Source organism: Mustela lutreola, chromosome 2 (genome assembly GCF_030435805.1).
Source record: "Mustela lutreola isolate mMusLut2 chromosome 2, mMusLut2.pri, whole genome shotgun sequence".
In the NCBI taxonomy this organism is placed as follows: Eukaryota; Metazoa; Chordata; class Mammalia; order Carnivora; family Mustelidae; genus Mustela; species Mustela lutreola.
The window spans coordinates 101,381,120-101,393,550 of NC_081291.1; the positions used below are offsets into that span (position 1 = coordinate 101,381,120).

Sequence of the window (12,431 nt, forward strand, 5' to 3'; positions counted from 1 at the left end):
TATTCCCCCATGTCACTGAAACAGAGCTTAAGGGGGTCCATCATCAGTGTCCTCTAGTTTGACCTCCACCCATGACCGGCCCCTGCAACCTTCTGATTCAAGCAAACTAACCTGATGCAGTTTTTTTCCACCACTGAAAGTGGTTTTTGCATATCTGTTTCCTCCTTTCAGCCTCACCACAATTCCACTGGGGAGTTGAGACAACTACTGTCAGGCACATTTTGGGGTTCAGAGCTTCAGCACCTTGCTCAGAGCCATTCAGAGTTAAAGACAAGACCAGACTCCCCACCTTCCACTCTTGGTCCAGTGTCCACCACCCCGCTTCTACATATACTCCTATTTATATGGCTCACAGGCATTGCTGAGGACCTACTATGTGCTAAGCACTCAACCAGCAGCCCTATGAAATGCTAAAGCTGAGTAAGATGAGCACCTCCCCTCCAAGGAGATAATCATTGCAGAGGGGGAACCAACAGGCATAGAAATTAAATGAAACAGACACAGAGCAGGGAGAGAAGTCATAGGAGGAAGAGGCACACAATCACAAAATCAGTGCTCTTATTTTTCCCTTCTCAGGGAAAAATGCAGAAGTTTGGGATTTTATATTCATTGACTGGAAATAGACACTTCATGAGTTTTCCCAACCAAAACACCCTTTTTGTATCAGGCTGTGTCTGCACATATACAATGAGAAAATCTCTAACACTGCTTAGTCCCCGTCATTCCTGTCATTAAATTAAAAAAAAGATTCTCCAGTGGGCACTTAGGAGCTAACAAAATTCTCCCAAAATTATGGCAGTAAAAGCAAATTTATGGTTTAAACCCAATTTTTTGTTGTTATTCATAAGATTATTTTTAATGTTTCGAGTTTTTAAATTCTCTAAACATAGAGTATAATATTAGTTTCAAGGGTAGAATTCAGTGATTCATCGCTTACATACGATATCCACTGCTCATCACAACCAATTCTTTTTCAACTGAACTTCTATTTAAAATATTCAAAGTCTGATTTTCATGAGAGCACCTTGCAGAGTCCTTTTGGTTTGGTTGTGGGTGGGAAGGGTTTCTTCATGCCCTCTGGCTATCTCCAATGTTTGCATCACTTACACATGGTTGAGCGGGTTATTTGGAGCATAATTTGGGAGATCAGATGAAAGTGGCACTTGGCTAAGGACACAGAGTTGAATCGTTTATGACTAGATTGATGTAGAGAAACAATAGGAACAAGAAGTGTGGACCCTCTCCATCAACTCCTGTTGTGCAAAGTCAGACTGCACGTCAGCTCCAAAGATGAAGCATAATAATACTGCTGGGTCAGTGGGCATTTATCATGTCCCAGTGCCCTACTCAACCAGAAGGAGTGATTATATAAAAGTAGCAGAAGCTTCAGGGACTATTCAGGTGAGTGGTGAGTAAAGTAACTTGCCCTCCACCAGTTATTCTAATAACTAGCGAAAAATGTCATTTATCAGCCAAGCATTTTCCAGGCTCCATATGCTGGTGTCCAGGAACCAGAACTCCCAGATGGCCCAGACACCATGCAGCCTCTCATCCAGACATCAGAAGCAGCAGATGCATGCTTCTACCCTATAGGAACAGCTGACCAGGTTGGCCACAGGCCAGACCATTTCTTATCTTGCCAAGAGGATGACCAGAACCTGCTCGCTGGAGCTGGAAAATAGGCTGAAACCTCTTAAGCAATTCAGGTGACAGGGAGGAAGAGGAGGTTGAAATGGAGAAGGCCAGTACAGAATGAGCTGCTCAATGGAATAAACCAGTTGGTCACCTGTCTTAACACCAAAAGCATATTCTAGTAGGTTAATCAAATGCTTTAAATCTGATCAAGGTCCAAATCTCTGTAGATAACAAAAATGTGATTTGAGTGGAATCTTATTTCATCACCACTTTCTTGAATGTTCTCAATCATCCTATCAAGCAGGGTTTAGACCACGCATCTCTGCAGGTAGCAAGAGCTGTACCTTGTGGACACAGACCCTCCAGGGAGAGGTCTCCTGGCGGGAAGCAATATCCTCCATGCCTATACATACAGCAGATGTCAGCAAACTTTATCTATAAAGAGCCAAACAGTAAATATTTTGGGTTTTGCAGGCCATATGGTCTCCATTGCAAGTATTCAACTCTGCCACTGTAGCATGAAACAAGCCACAGATAATACATAAATGAATGGATATGGCTATGTTCCAAAAAAATTATTTATGAATACTGAAAAAGCAGAAAATCTGAATCCATATTACTTTCACACATCATGAAGTTTTCTTTTGATTTTTACTTTTGACCATTTAAAAATTGAAAAACTCTTCTGAGCCCATGGGTCATACAAAACCCTGCAGCCTGCCAGATTTGACCTGTGGGTCACGTCTACCATACGTTCAAGGAAAGCAGTCTTCCCATTCACCAAAGGGAAGTAGATTGCTTACACCCTTCCTTCAACTACCCAGGGGTTCTTGGCCTCCAAAATGAACAACAAACAACTCCATTGCCCTTAATTAAGCTCTTTTAAATGTCCATGTTCCAGTGAGAAAATGACAACAAAAAACACCTGTTAACTGGTCAAATTGACTTGAACACAGGCAAGCATTTATCGAGAACACCAAGCCCTGGGTACAGGAGCTGACTGACCACTCAGCGCTAACCCCCTTGAGCTCAGGGCCAACTCCCAGGCACAGTGCCTTCCCAGCATGACTCAGCCCATAATGATTTCTAAGCAGGGGTGTTCATTATCTTGGACTGATTTCCATTTCAGTCCTGCTCATGCCATTGCTCTAAAAATGATCCTAAAGACTTTTGACTGTTTGAATCAATAGCAACGTAATCAGTAGAAAGCCCTACCCAGCACATTTCAAAATTAGCAGTCTTTGTGGCTCTATGATTCAATATTAGCACGAGGAAGAAAAGAGGACTTTTTCTTAACCATCCTTTCAATGAAATTAACCAAATCAGTTTCAAGAAAAAAAGTGAAGGAGTGGGTTTAATTCTTTGAAAGAATTTACCAGTGAAAAGTAGATGATTTTCAAGTAAGCTCATTCTCAAGCCTTTGGGGGATCCCCAAAGGCCTTGCAAAATACTCTGGAGGGCTACGGATGGTACAGGATCCTCTATCTGCATCAGACTTTTATTGAGGCTGACAAGCCAAAGCCCTTGGCACAATTTAATTTTCATGTAATCATTTTCCGCTGCCCAGCTGTAGGCAAAGGAAATGAGCAGTGAAAGTTTTGAAGTCTACTCCAGCACCTTCATTGCCCTGCCTTTATTTATTTTATTTTATACATTTATTCTGTACCTACTTTATAAATCTTGCTCTAGTTTTCTTTCTGGCACCAACTAAAAAGGAGAGCTGGCTTTACAAGGGCTATGGACTAGAAGTCATACTTGACTCTATCCCAAGACGACACAAAGAGACACAAGAAGGTACCTCTCCCAGCACCCCAGAAAGCAATCAAACATTCCCTGGATGCCATCAGTGAACAGATGGGATTCTGTGTTTGCAGCAATGTTCAATGTAATTCAGCAAATCCTTGCTAAGTGCCCATGGTGTGCCAGGCCCTGTGCCAGAAACAGGGGGATGGTGGATGGATGAGGTGTGGCCCTGCCCAGACAGGTCTCCCAGTCTCATAAGCTATTGGCATGCTTCCTTTATGGTGTTGGAGGCGGTCTGACAGCAGTTGGGACTGGTGCGGACAGAAATTTGGACTTCGGGGAGGGAGGTAACTTGCTTTGGCAGTTCTCCTCCCTGAGTTAGAAGGCCAGTGTGATTCTAGGAGCCCTCACACACATTGCCAAGACCAACAGAGGAGCGCTCTAGGCAAGCAGGCAATGCTTTCCCTACATGTTTCTAATTCTGCCCCAGCCTGACCCAGATCACTTATGGATGAAAGCCAGTCACCCTGCTTACAAGGTGGGTATCACATGGCTGATGGCTGAGATTCAGTGAAAGTAGACAAAAGGAAGTTCTTCAATATGAATTCCAGGCAGTCAGACCTAGAAAGTAAGCCAGGTACAGGGGCTGGTATATGTCAAGTTCCAAAGACATGAAAAGCCTGATGTGAAGAACACCCCTGAGGCCTGAAGTCAGAGCGGAGGAGGGAAGAAGGGCCTGACTTTGGAGGACCTGCTAAGGGGTCACGGGACACTGTAGATCAGGGGCTCTCAAGATACATCCCTGGACCAGAGTAGCTCCTCGGGATGAGTAAGAAAGGCCAATTCTTGGGATCCACCCAAGAGCTACTACATCAGAAACCAGGGGTGGGCACAGCAGTGTACGTTTTAAGGCTCTCTGATCCTGATGCACTCTTAAGTTTGAAAACCACTGGTGTACAGGGTGAGGATGACTTTCACTGGCTCGGGAAGGAGATGATTAATAGAATAAGAGAGTCAATTACTAATGTAGAAGAGAGGGGGGTGAAAGCAGAGCTCCCCACGAACATTCCAGGGCCCTCCAGACTCTAGTCCATATTCCCTGAAGTAGTGATTTCAAGAAACCTTGGGCCTAATACCAACTCCATTCCTCCCTGGGGGCAGGAGTTACCTCCTGCTCATTTGGCCTCTTTCAAGATTAAGAGAAGGCTGTGGTGAGGCTACCCATCCCTAGGGAGGCCGCCTTCCAGATTCTCATTGATAAGGAGACTTCTGTAGGGTCATATTTCTGGGGAAATGATTAAACTGTAGCAGTGTCCCTACATCAGCAGGAAAACAGGTCCCCATACAGCATCTATGCTGTGGAGCTGCCAGGGCCCCCAGAAAGTGGAGTGGGGTCATCTAAGGACATTGCCAGCTTTACTGCAGGGCTGCTCCATCTGTAATACAACGGGGTCATGCAGCGTCACAATCCCAACACAAAATTGGATACAGAATGAATGGTTTTTCTTGGAAGGGCAGGAGCTCATTCTGTATGTTACTGAAAGTAGAAAAAAAAAAAAAAAACCTGCAGCATTCTCCACAGGCAGAATCTATGTTGGCCTTCGAACCTCTAGGACCTGCACACGTACCAGTCCCACCAGTTCCCTTCTCCCCTACCTCCCAGAGGCCTGGGGTCTGCCAATTACTGACTTAGATTTTTGATTCATGGCTTAAGCTCTGCAAAAGTCTACAACCTTTTGGGAGAAACTCCCTGGCATTCTATCAGTCACTTACACCTACCTCTGGTATAGAATCTGTCCTCACATACAGGTTGCTGGGAGTCAGAGAACGGGGGCACTGGGCCTTGGGCTGGAAGGACGAGGTGGAGTGGGCTGGAAGGGAACCCAGACACATGGCCTTAGAGAGCTCGTGCCTGCTGTTCAGTTCCTAAGAACCCAGTTCCCTCTTGATTAGGGGCATATTCCTGGTCCTACGTCCCCTGTCCTTGCTGAGTTCTCCCCCAAATGCCCTAAAAGACACCTCCATGTCTCCAGCCCAGTTTATGGAAAGGTCTTCTGATTAAATGCCCAACCAATCCCCTGAGCACAGTAACCATATCAAGAACAATCATCTCTAACACATTAGATTATGCTAAAAAAGAATCAGAAGAGTTTGTCAGTTGTTTGTGAGATGTGTGGGAGAGAGCAGACCCCAGAGGGGAGAGGAAAGTTCCTTCCTGTTCATGTCCCTTAGGTGCAAAAGAACCTTCTTTACAGCCTGGCCTCTCTTTGCAAATTCTCTGATGCAACATCTCTCTCCCAAGACCTTCAGACAATTTTGTTTTGCTGAAGTTAAGTCACTTATTACAAAGCCCCTCATGGGACAAAAGGACAAGGAATGGGATGGCAGGACGTGAGTGGAGAGGCCTTGGGTAGTTCTGGGAGCAGGATGGGCTCTGTTCTCATTGGCAAGTTTAGATCTGTGTTCAGTGAGAGATTGGTCAGGAGCTCCAATCTAGCCAGGACACCAGGCCAAGAGAGAATGTATGAGGGGCATTTACTGGGAAGACTAGACAGAGGGGAGACACACAAGGTGTGTCACTGTGCAGGCCATACCAGCCACTTGCATTTGTCAGAAACAGGGGAGAACAGTGTCTCAACATCAGTTGGTCCCTCCCATTCTGAGCAGCAGAGCGGAACTGCTGCCTCTGGACTGTGGAGGTGTTACATCTCCAGAGTCTGAGACCCACTCCGTGAGAACTGTCTGTGGAATGAGCTAGAACCATGGTGCTCAGGTCCCTACTGGGGACCCTGACCAGGCCCCAGAAAACCTGGCTGTGTGAGGCTGCATGGCCCTCTGCTCCTGCCACATCTGCTCTCATAGGCTCCTTCGTCAAGGCAAGAAGAGTCACTTGCCTATCCCAGCACTGTGGGTGCTTAGCACAGCACCTAGCCCACAGCATGGGCTTGATGAATGGTCAATTAAACAGAATACCAGAGATCACCTGACCTCAGCAAATAGATAGGATGTGAAAAATTACGATGCTTCAATAGAAAAAGACTTCACCATCTTTTCTCTTAATATATAGGTTGTGATCCTTCATAAAATCAGAGAAAGGAGTGGAAGTACATAGACGGGGAGAAAAAGAACAGGAATGGGTTGATGGAGAACAGCCCCTTCCTATCTATAACCAATAAAAGGTGCCCCTAAGCACAGAGCAGTTGGAGGGGCCTTGAGAAGCCCACTTGCTCCATCCTCTAGGTCCTGGGCAGCATCCTGACTGAGAAGGAGTCCTAATCTGTTAATGACCATACTCCTGTGCTGCTCTGCAGTCCCTTTTAACAGATTTTCTGTAGAGACCTGTCAAGGTGAAGCTCAACCCCCAACAGACAAAGGAAAAGAGGACAAGACACATGAGGAGAGCCAAAACACAGATGGCGTACATTAATCCCAGGCAACAGAAACGTGCCGGCTTTAGTTTGATCATGCTTATCCTGAAATGAAAATCATCTCTGCTACCCAATCCCTTTTCTGAGCATTTCAGAATAGAAACGGCTCACACACGCACACACACTCACTCACTCACACACTATGGTAAGAGCTCTTTCCCCAGCAGAAAGAGTTAGCAGAGAAAGGAGCCCATAGGCTGTGTCTATGTGCAGGAGCAGAGAACCAACCACAGGGCTCAGCTAGAGTCCAGCCCCAGTGAAAAAGGGAGGGGAAGGGCCAGGAGTCAGCTGTCCTTAGGAAGGGCTCTTTAGGGCCTCTGTGACAAAGGGCTCCACTGGGGCTTGTGAGTTACAGATAGGAATAAAGCATGCACACCCCTGTAGACAAAAGTCTGTCCCTCCTGGGAAAGGATGGACAAAAATCCATCCCTCCAGGCAGCTCCTGTGTCAGCTGCAAAGGAGCGGCCAATGTATAGGATTCAGAAGAGACCACACACATCTTCTCTTGTAAACTTCAAATGGTGGAAATAAGGCAAATGCTTTTTGAAGATTAGAAAGTTAGACTTGATACCAAGGCTGAACACTCAAAAGGCAAAGAAAGAGAGATGGAGGAAAAAGCAAACGCAGAGTTAGACAGGGAGCAGATGAGGCTGGGGAAAAGTGACAGAACAGGAACACACTCATCCGGGATGCCAGAGCATTGCTCTGTACTCAAGAGTTGGATCCAAGTTTCAGCAAACTCTGGGGAAGCCCGGCCATGTGATCCACAGGCAGTCCTATCAATGCCTCCAAAGTCTGGCCTGTTCAAAGGTGATCTCCTTCTTAATTGAACTAGTCATGATGGATCAATCCACCTGATTGCTTCCATCCTGACCTTGGTGGCTTCCAAGAAAGTTGTTGGTGGCCTCAGCTGGACAATGTGGAAGGAAATTGAAGAAAACCAGCTGGTGATTTTAGAAAAGAAACTGCACATAGAAGTTGGTTGTTTTTAAGGAAATCTGTAGGTATTAGAGTTAGGTGTGTTGTGTTATTGTCATGGGCATTATAAATGTCAGTAAGGTAAGATTTAGAATGACTTGGTGGGGCACTCGTTTGGAAAATTAGTTCATGCATTAAATATAAGTTATCAGGGACAGTAGGCTAAGGACAGAGATTGATGTGTCATATGCATATATATATATATATATATATATATATATATATATATATTTCTGTGTGTATATAGAAATATATACATATTTATATATATACACACATAAAATACAGAAGTAAGTAAGATAGAAAGATGTCAATGATCCCAACACATTTTCAACTCCTTAGAAGGGCAGGTTTGGATGTTACACTTTTTCTTATTGTCCTCATTCACTTTTAGCTCTCAGAGCACTGGGAATGGTGCCTGGCACATAGTAGGAATTTAGTAAGCAGTGGGAAATGGAAGGTCCAGCTTGTCACTACATGGTAAAGATTCAGTACTCACTGATAAATCAAATTAAATGAGCCATAGGGAAGCAGGTCAGCCATATCTCCCTCCTAGATCATCACAACACAGATGAGGAGAGGACTTCCTGAACTGACTGATTCAGAGCAATGTCCAGCCGGCTGCAGGCTTTTGCCAGGATGCTACACATAGTGGGTCTGTCTGTATCACTTAAGACAGGAAGCAGCATAGAGTCTGTATCACTTAGACCTTATCTGCATAACACCTAACTAGCTATTTCTACAAGGGACAGGGCTGGGGGCTCCCCTCCTATTACATTTGCCATTTCCTAACCACTGTGGTATGTTTCTAACTTCAGGCACAATTAAGACACATTGAGAACTAAATGTAACAATTCTAGGCTCAGCCAGTCTAAGGCATCTAGTGATTTCTTCTCTCAGCCCTTCCCATCATCCGTATCTAGAGAGGCCACCTCAAGGGGTGAGCCAGTGTGTGCCTGATGCATATCAGACTTCTGAGTTCTCCCAGCTGCCTCCAACAGATGAATAATGTCCATCTAGATAATGTGTTGATTTGCTAAACGCACTATTGTGTATGATGTGAAACAATGCAAACTTTGGAGCATCTCATTAGAAGGACTGTATGCATTTATATAATTTCATTTCAGGAGAGCACGGTGTCATCTTCCTCAATGAATGAGGTTGCCCAGTCAAAGATATCAGAGAAAATGCCCCCTCCCCTCCCTACAGCCCTCAGCCCCTCTCCTCATTGAACCCTTGTCCTGCCCTCTCCCGGCTGATGCAGAGTGAAGGATGCTGAGAATCTCCATGTATATAAAGATATAGGAAGAAAGTAAGAACCACCACAGGAATCTGTTGGGCTTCTTCCCACGACTGTGATTTTACCCATGTTTGAGTCACAAACCTTAAATTTCTAACAATTAAGATTCTTGCAGTTTCCAAGTAATTTGTTAAATGCCTATTCGACACAGACAGATATTTATTTTCAGCCTTGACTTGTAAATGTCTACAAACTGATTCATGCTGGTGGTCGTTACGACACTTTCTGTGAATTGGAGAATAAATATGATTTTAGAATTTCACAGTAAAGATGACCTCTGAGAGTTTTTATCCTTCAGACTGATGAGGCGAGGTGCCGAGAACTGCTTAGCTGGGTCAGCATTCTCTGGAGCTCCATCCTAAATCCTTGTGTGCAGCGGAGAGGGGTGTGCGACAGGACGGGTGGTGACATGGCAAGCTGGCCCCCATCAGGCCTCCACTGGGGCACGCCATTATATACCCAGAACACAACACAGCAGCCTTCTACTGGAGACCAGTACAAAGACAAGCCTCATGTACTTAGAGCCTACCAAGTGCTGGAGCCCTACGTGTCCGGTCTTAATTCTGGAAGCAGGCAGTTCTCACTAGTAACATAAGGGGGGAGATTCGGAGGCTCTATGGGCATTGCCAGGGGGCAGGTGGGACTGAGCCCAGCTTGGTCTCTCTCCTAGCCTGTTCTTTGCTCCTCCTCCATGCTGACCTTTCCTCACACCCAGGTTCCACCTTGCCCCTGCAGCCCCCCCGAGGATGGGTCCCCCTTCCCAACTAGATCTGGTTGAGACCCAGAGCAGTCCCTGAGCTCTGTGAGTTACAGTTACAGCTGTGTCTCCCTCCTGTTTCATACTGACCTGACCCAGGACTGAGGCCTACCCTTTGCTCAGAGAGCAGGAGGAAAAACTCAAAAACAGCTTTCTTAGCAGTGCTGGGGTGGTGAAGAGGAGCCACGCTGCATGTGACACAGAAACGAGCGCATATCACAAAAGGCACCATCATTTGCTCAACCCCCTCTGGCTACCCTCCCCCAGCCAGCTGCCATCTGCCTGCCTGCCCCCTCGTCATGGTCCTCTCCCTGATCTCCTCCCTCCTTAGACGTAAGAGATGACTTCCTTTCTTTTTCTCTTTGAGGAGCAGCTTTGTCATCTTTTCCTCAGTCCCTGGTGTCCTGCCTGTCCTTCTGCCCCAAGCAGTTCACCAGGATCTTCTCCCAAATACAGATCATTCACATCCTAAGAGGAGTTCTGCCTGATGTTAAGACAGCCTGTTTATCGCACCAAACTGTACTGTTGCATTACATCTCAGAGAGCCAGCAAGGAGCCTAGAGAGCTTTGTCTGTTTGTCCTTCCATCTTCACTTTGGTCACACACACAGTCAAACACACACCACCCCTCATGCCCCGTCCCTGGGCTTCCCTGGAGCCCAGTGTAGCAGCTCACTCCCAGAGCCCTGAGCTCCCTGCTCCCTTTTTCACAAAGCAACCTGGCCCGTGTTCTGGTGTCTAATAGATTCCTCATCTTCTTTCTGTGCCTACTGCCACTCATCTATTTCAAATATGTCTCCTCCCCCAGCACTGCTGCCCTGTGCTGCCAGCTTCCTTCCTCAGCCGCTCTGCCTGCCCTGAGATCACACTGCTGCAGCTCCCTGGAGGTGCCTCCTAGGCTGACAGGCTACAGAGACTTCTGGGAACCTACCCTTTCCTCACAAGCCCCTGGAGTTCTAGGAGCCCCTCATCTCCGGGGATAAATGAGCTCCATTCTTTAAACTGAAAGAGTCCTAGTTTATCAGGCCCGAGTACAGGGCTTCAAGTTAAATTAACCTGACAGAGGGTCCAATGCAAAAACTCATACACACCAACAAAAACCAGCTTCTAAACTACCAAACTATGGATATAAGTCTCAGGCGAGGTTTCATCTCAATCATACCCATGTTCATATTCTAGTGCAGAGCCCAGGATAGAAAGGGCTCAGAGAGAATTAATTAAGCTGAACTAAATTAAGCCTCAAGTCCAAGTCCTCAATGTCCTGGCTCCCCCTATGCTCTCATCCTCCTATCTCCCAGTCCCCCAGCATGAGTTCCATGTCTTAGTGTTCCCAAACACAAGGCGAGCGTTCCCACTTCCATGCTGTTGCTCCTGTGTCTTCTGCTACCTGGAATGCCATCCCTCTTCCCATATCTCAGACCACGGAAACCTTATCCCTAACAGGTACTCCCACTCCCAAGCCTCTAAGTTATTTGTCAGGGCTGCCATCCTTTAATGGGACCCTACCACCCTCTATACCTCCAGAGAATGTCTGGAGGGACTGTGACGTGCCCCGAATGGAGGGAGGAGAAGAACAGGTCACAAGATGTGGTGTTCTAAGCCAAAGTCATATGCCTGAGGAGGTAAGGCAGGTAGCGTGAGGACAGATGGGGCCTCTAGTGAAGAGAAAAATGCATGCCAGGTCCAGAGTGGAAGCTGCCTCTTTGCTCTAGCCAGTGGTGTCAATGCAAGAACGGCTGCCAATATTGCCTGATTTTCTGATGTTTTTTTCTTCCAAGAGAGTTCTTCACAAGCCCTAATATATATTATACGTAAATATGTAATCAATATAGTATATAGTAATAGAGTATATATTTTATAATACAATTATATGCTATATAATTATGTATTACGCATAGCTAAATTTCAAGCTTATAATTATTACACACTATCAAAATATACATGTATATGTATACACACTTAATAATTGGTACTACATATATTTCTTTTTTTTTTTTTAAGATTTATTTATTTATTTTACAGGGAGAGTGTGAGTGAGTATGATTGGGAGGGGCAGGGGTGAAGGAAAGAGAGAATTTCAAGGAGACACCACCGCAAGCACAAAGCCCAAAGCAGGGCTCCATCTCACAACCCTGAGATCATCACCTGAGCTAAAACCAAGAATCAGACTCTCAACCGACCCACAACCCCGGTGCTCCTGTACTACATAGACTTCTCAAGCCAGTTTGACTATGGAACCCTTTACTTCATAAAGGTATCTTTATCTGAGATGAGGGCCTGAAGCTGAGGTACATACAGAGTTCTTCCCTTTGTTAGTGCCTGATTGGGAAACCCTCCTGAACCAACAATTAATTTCTTTTTCTTTTTTAAGATTTTATTTATTTGACAGAGAGAGATCCCAAGTAGGCAGAGGCAGGCAGAGAGAGAGAGGGAAGCAGGCTCCCTGCCGAGCAGAGAGCCCAATGCAGGGCTCGATTCCAGGACCCTGAGATCATGACCTGAACTGAAGGCAGAGGCTTAACCCACTGAGTCACCCAGGAGACCCCCAACAATTAATTTCATCCTAGGTAAGACTTCTCTGAAGAGATTTC

At 45.8% G+C, this 12,431-nt stretch overlaps 1 long non-coding RNA gene across 3 annotated transcripts in view; it reads right to left on the reverse strand.

The window, feature by feature from the left end:
* LOC131824600 (uncharacterized) overlaps nucleotides 1–12,431 on the reverse strand; it is a 101,297-nt gene that overhangs the window by 3,714 nt on the left and 85,152 nt on the right. The gene's annotated exons all lie outside the window — the stretch shown is intronic.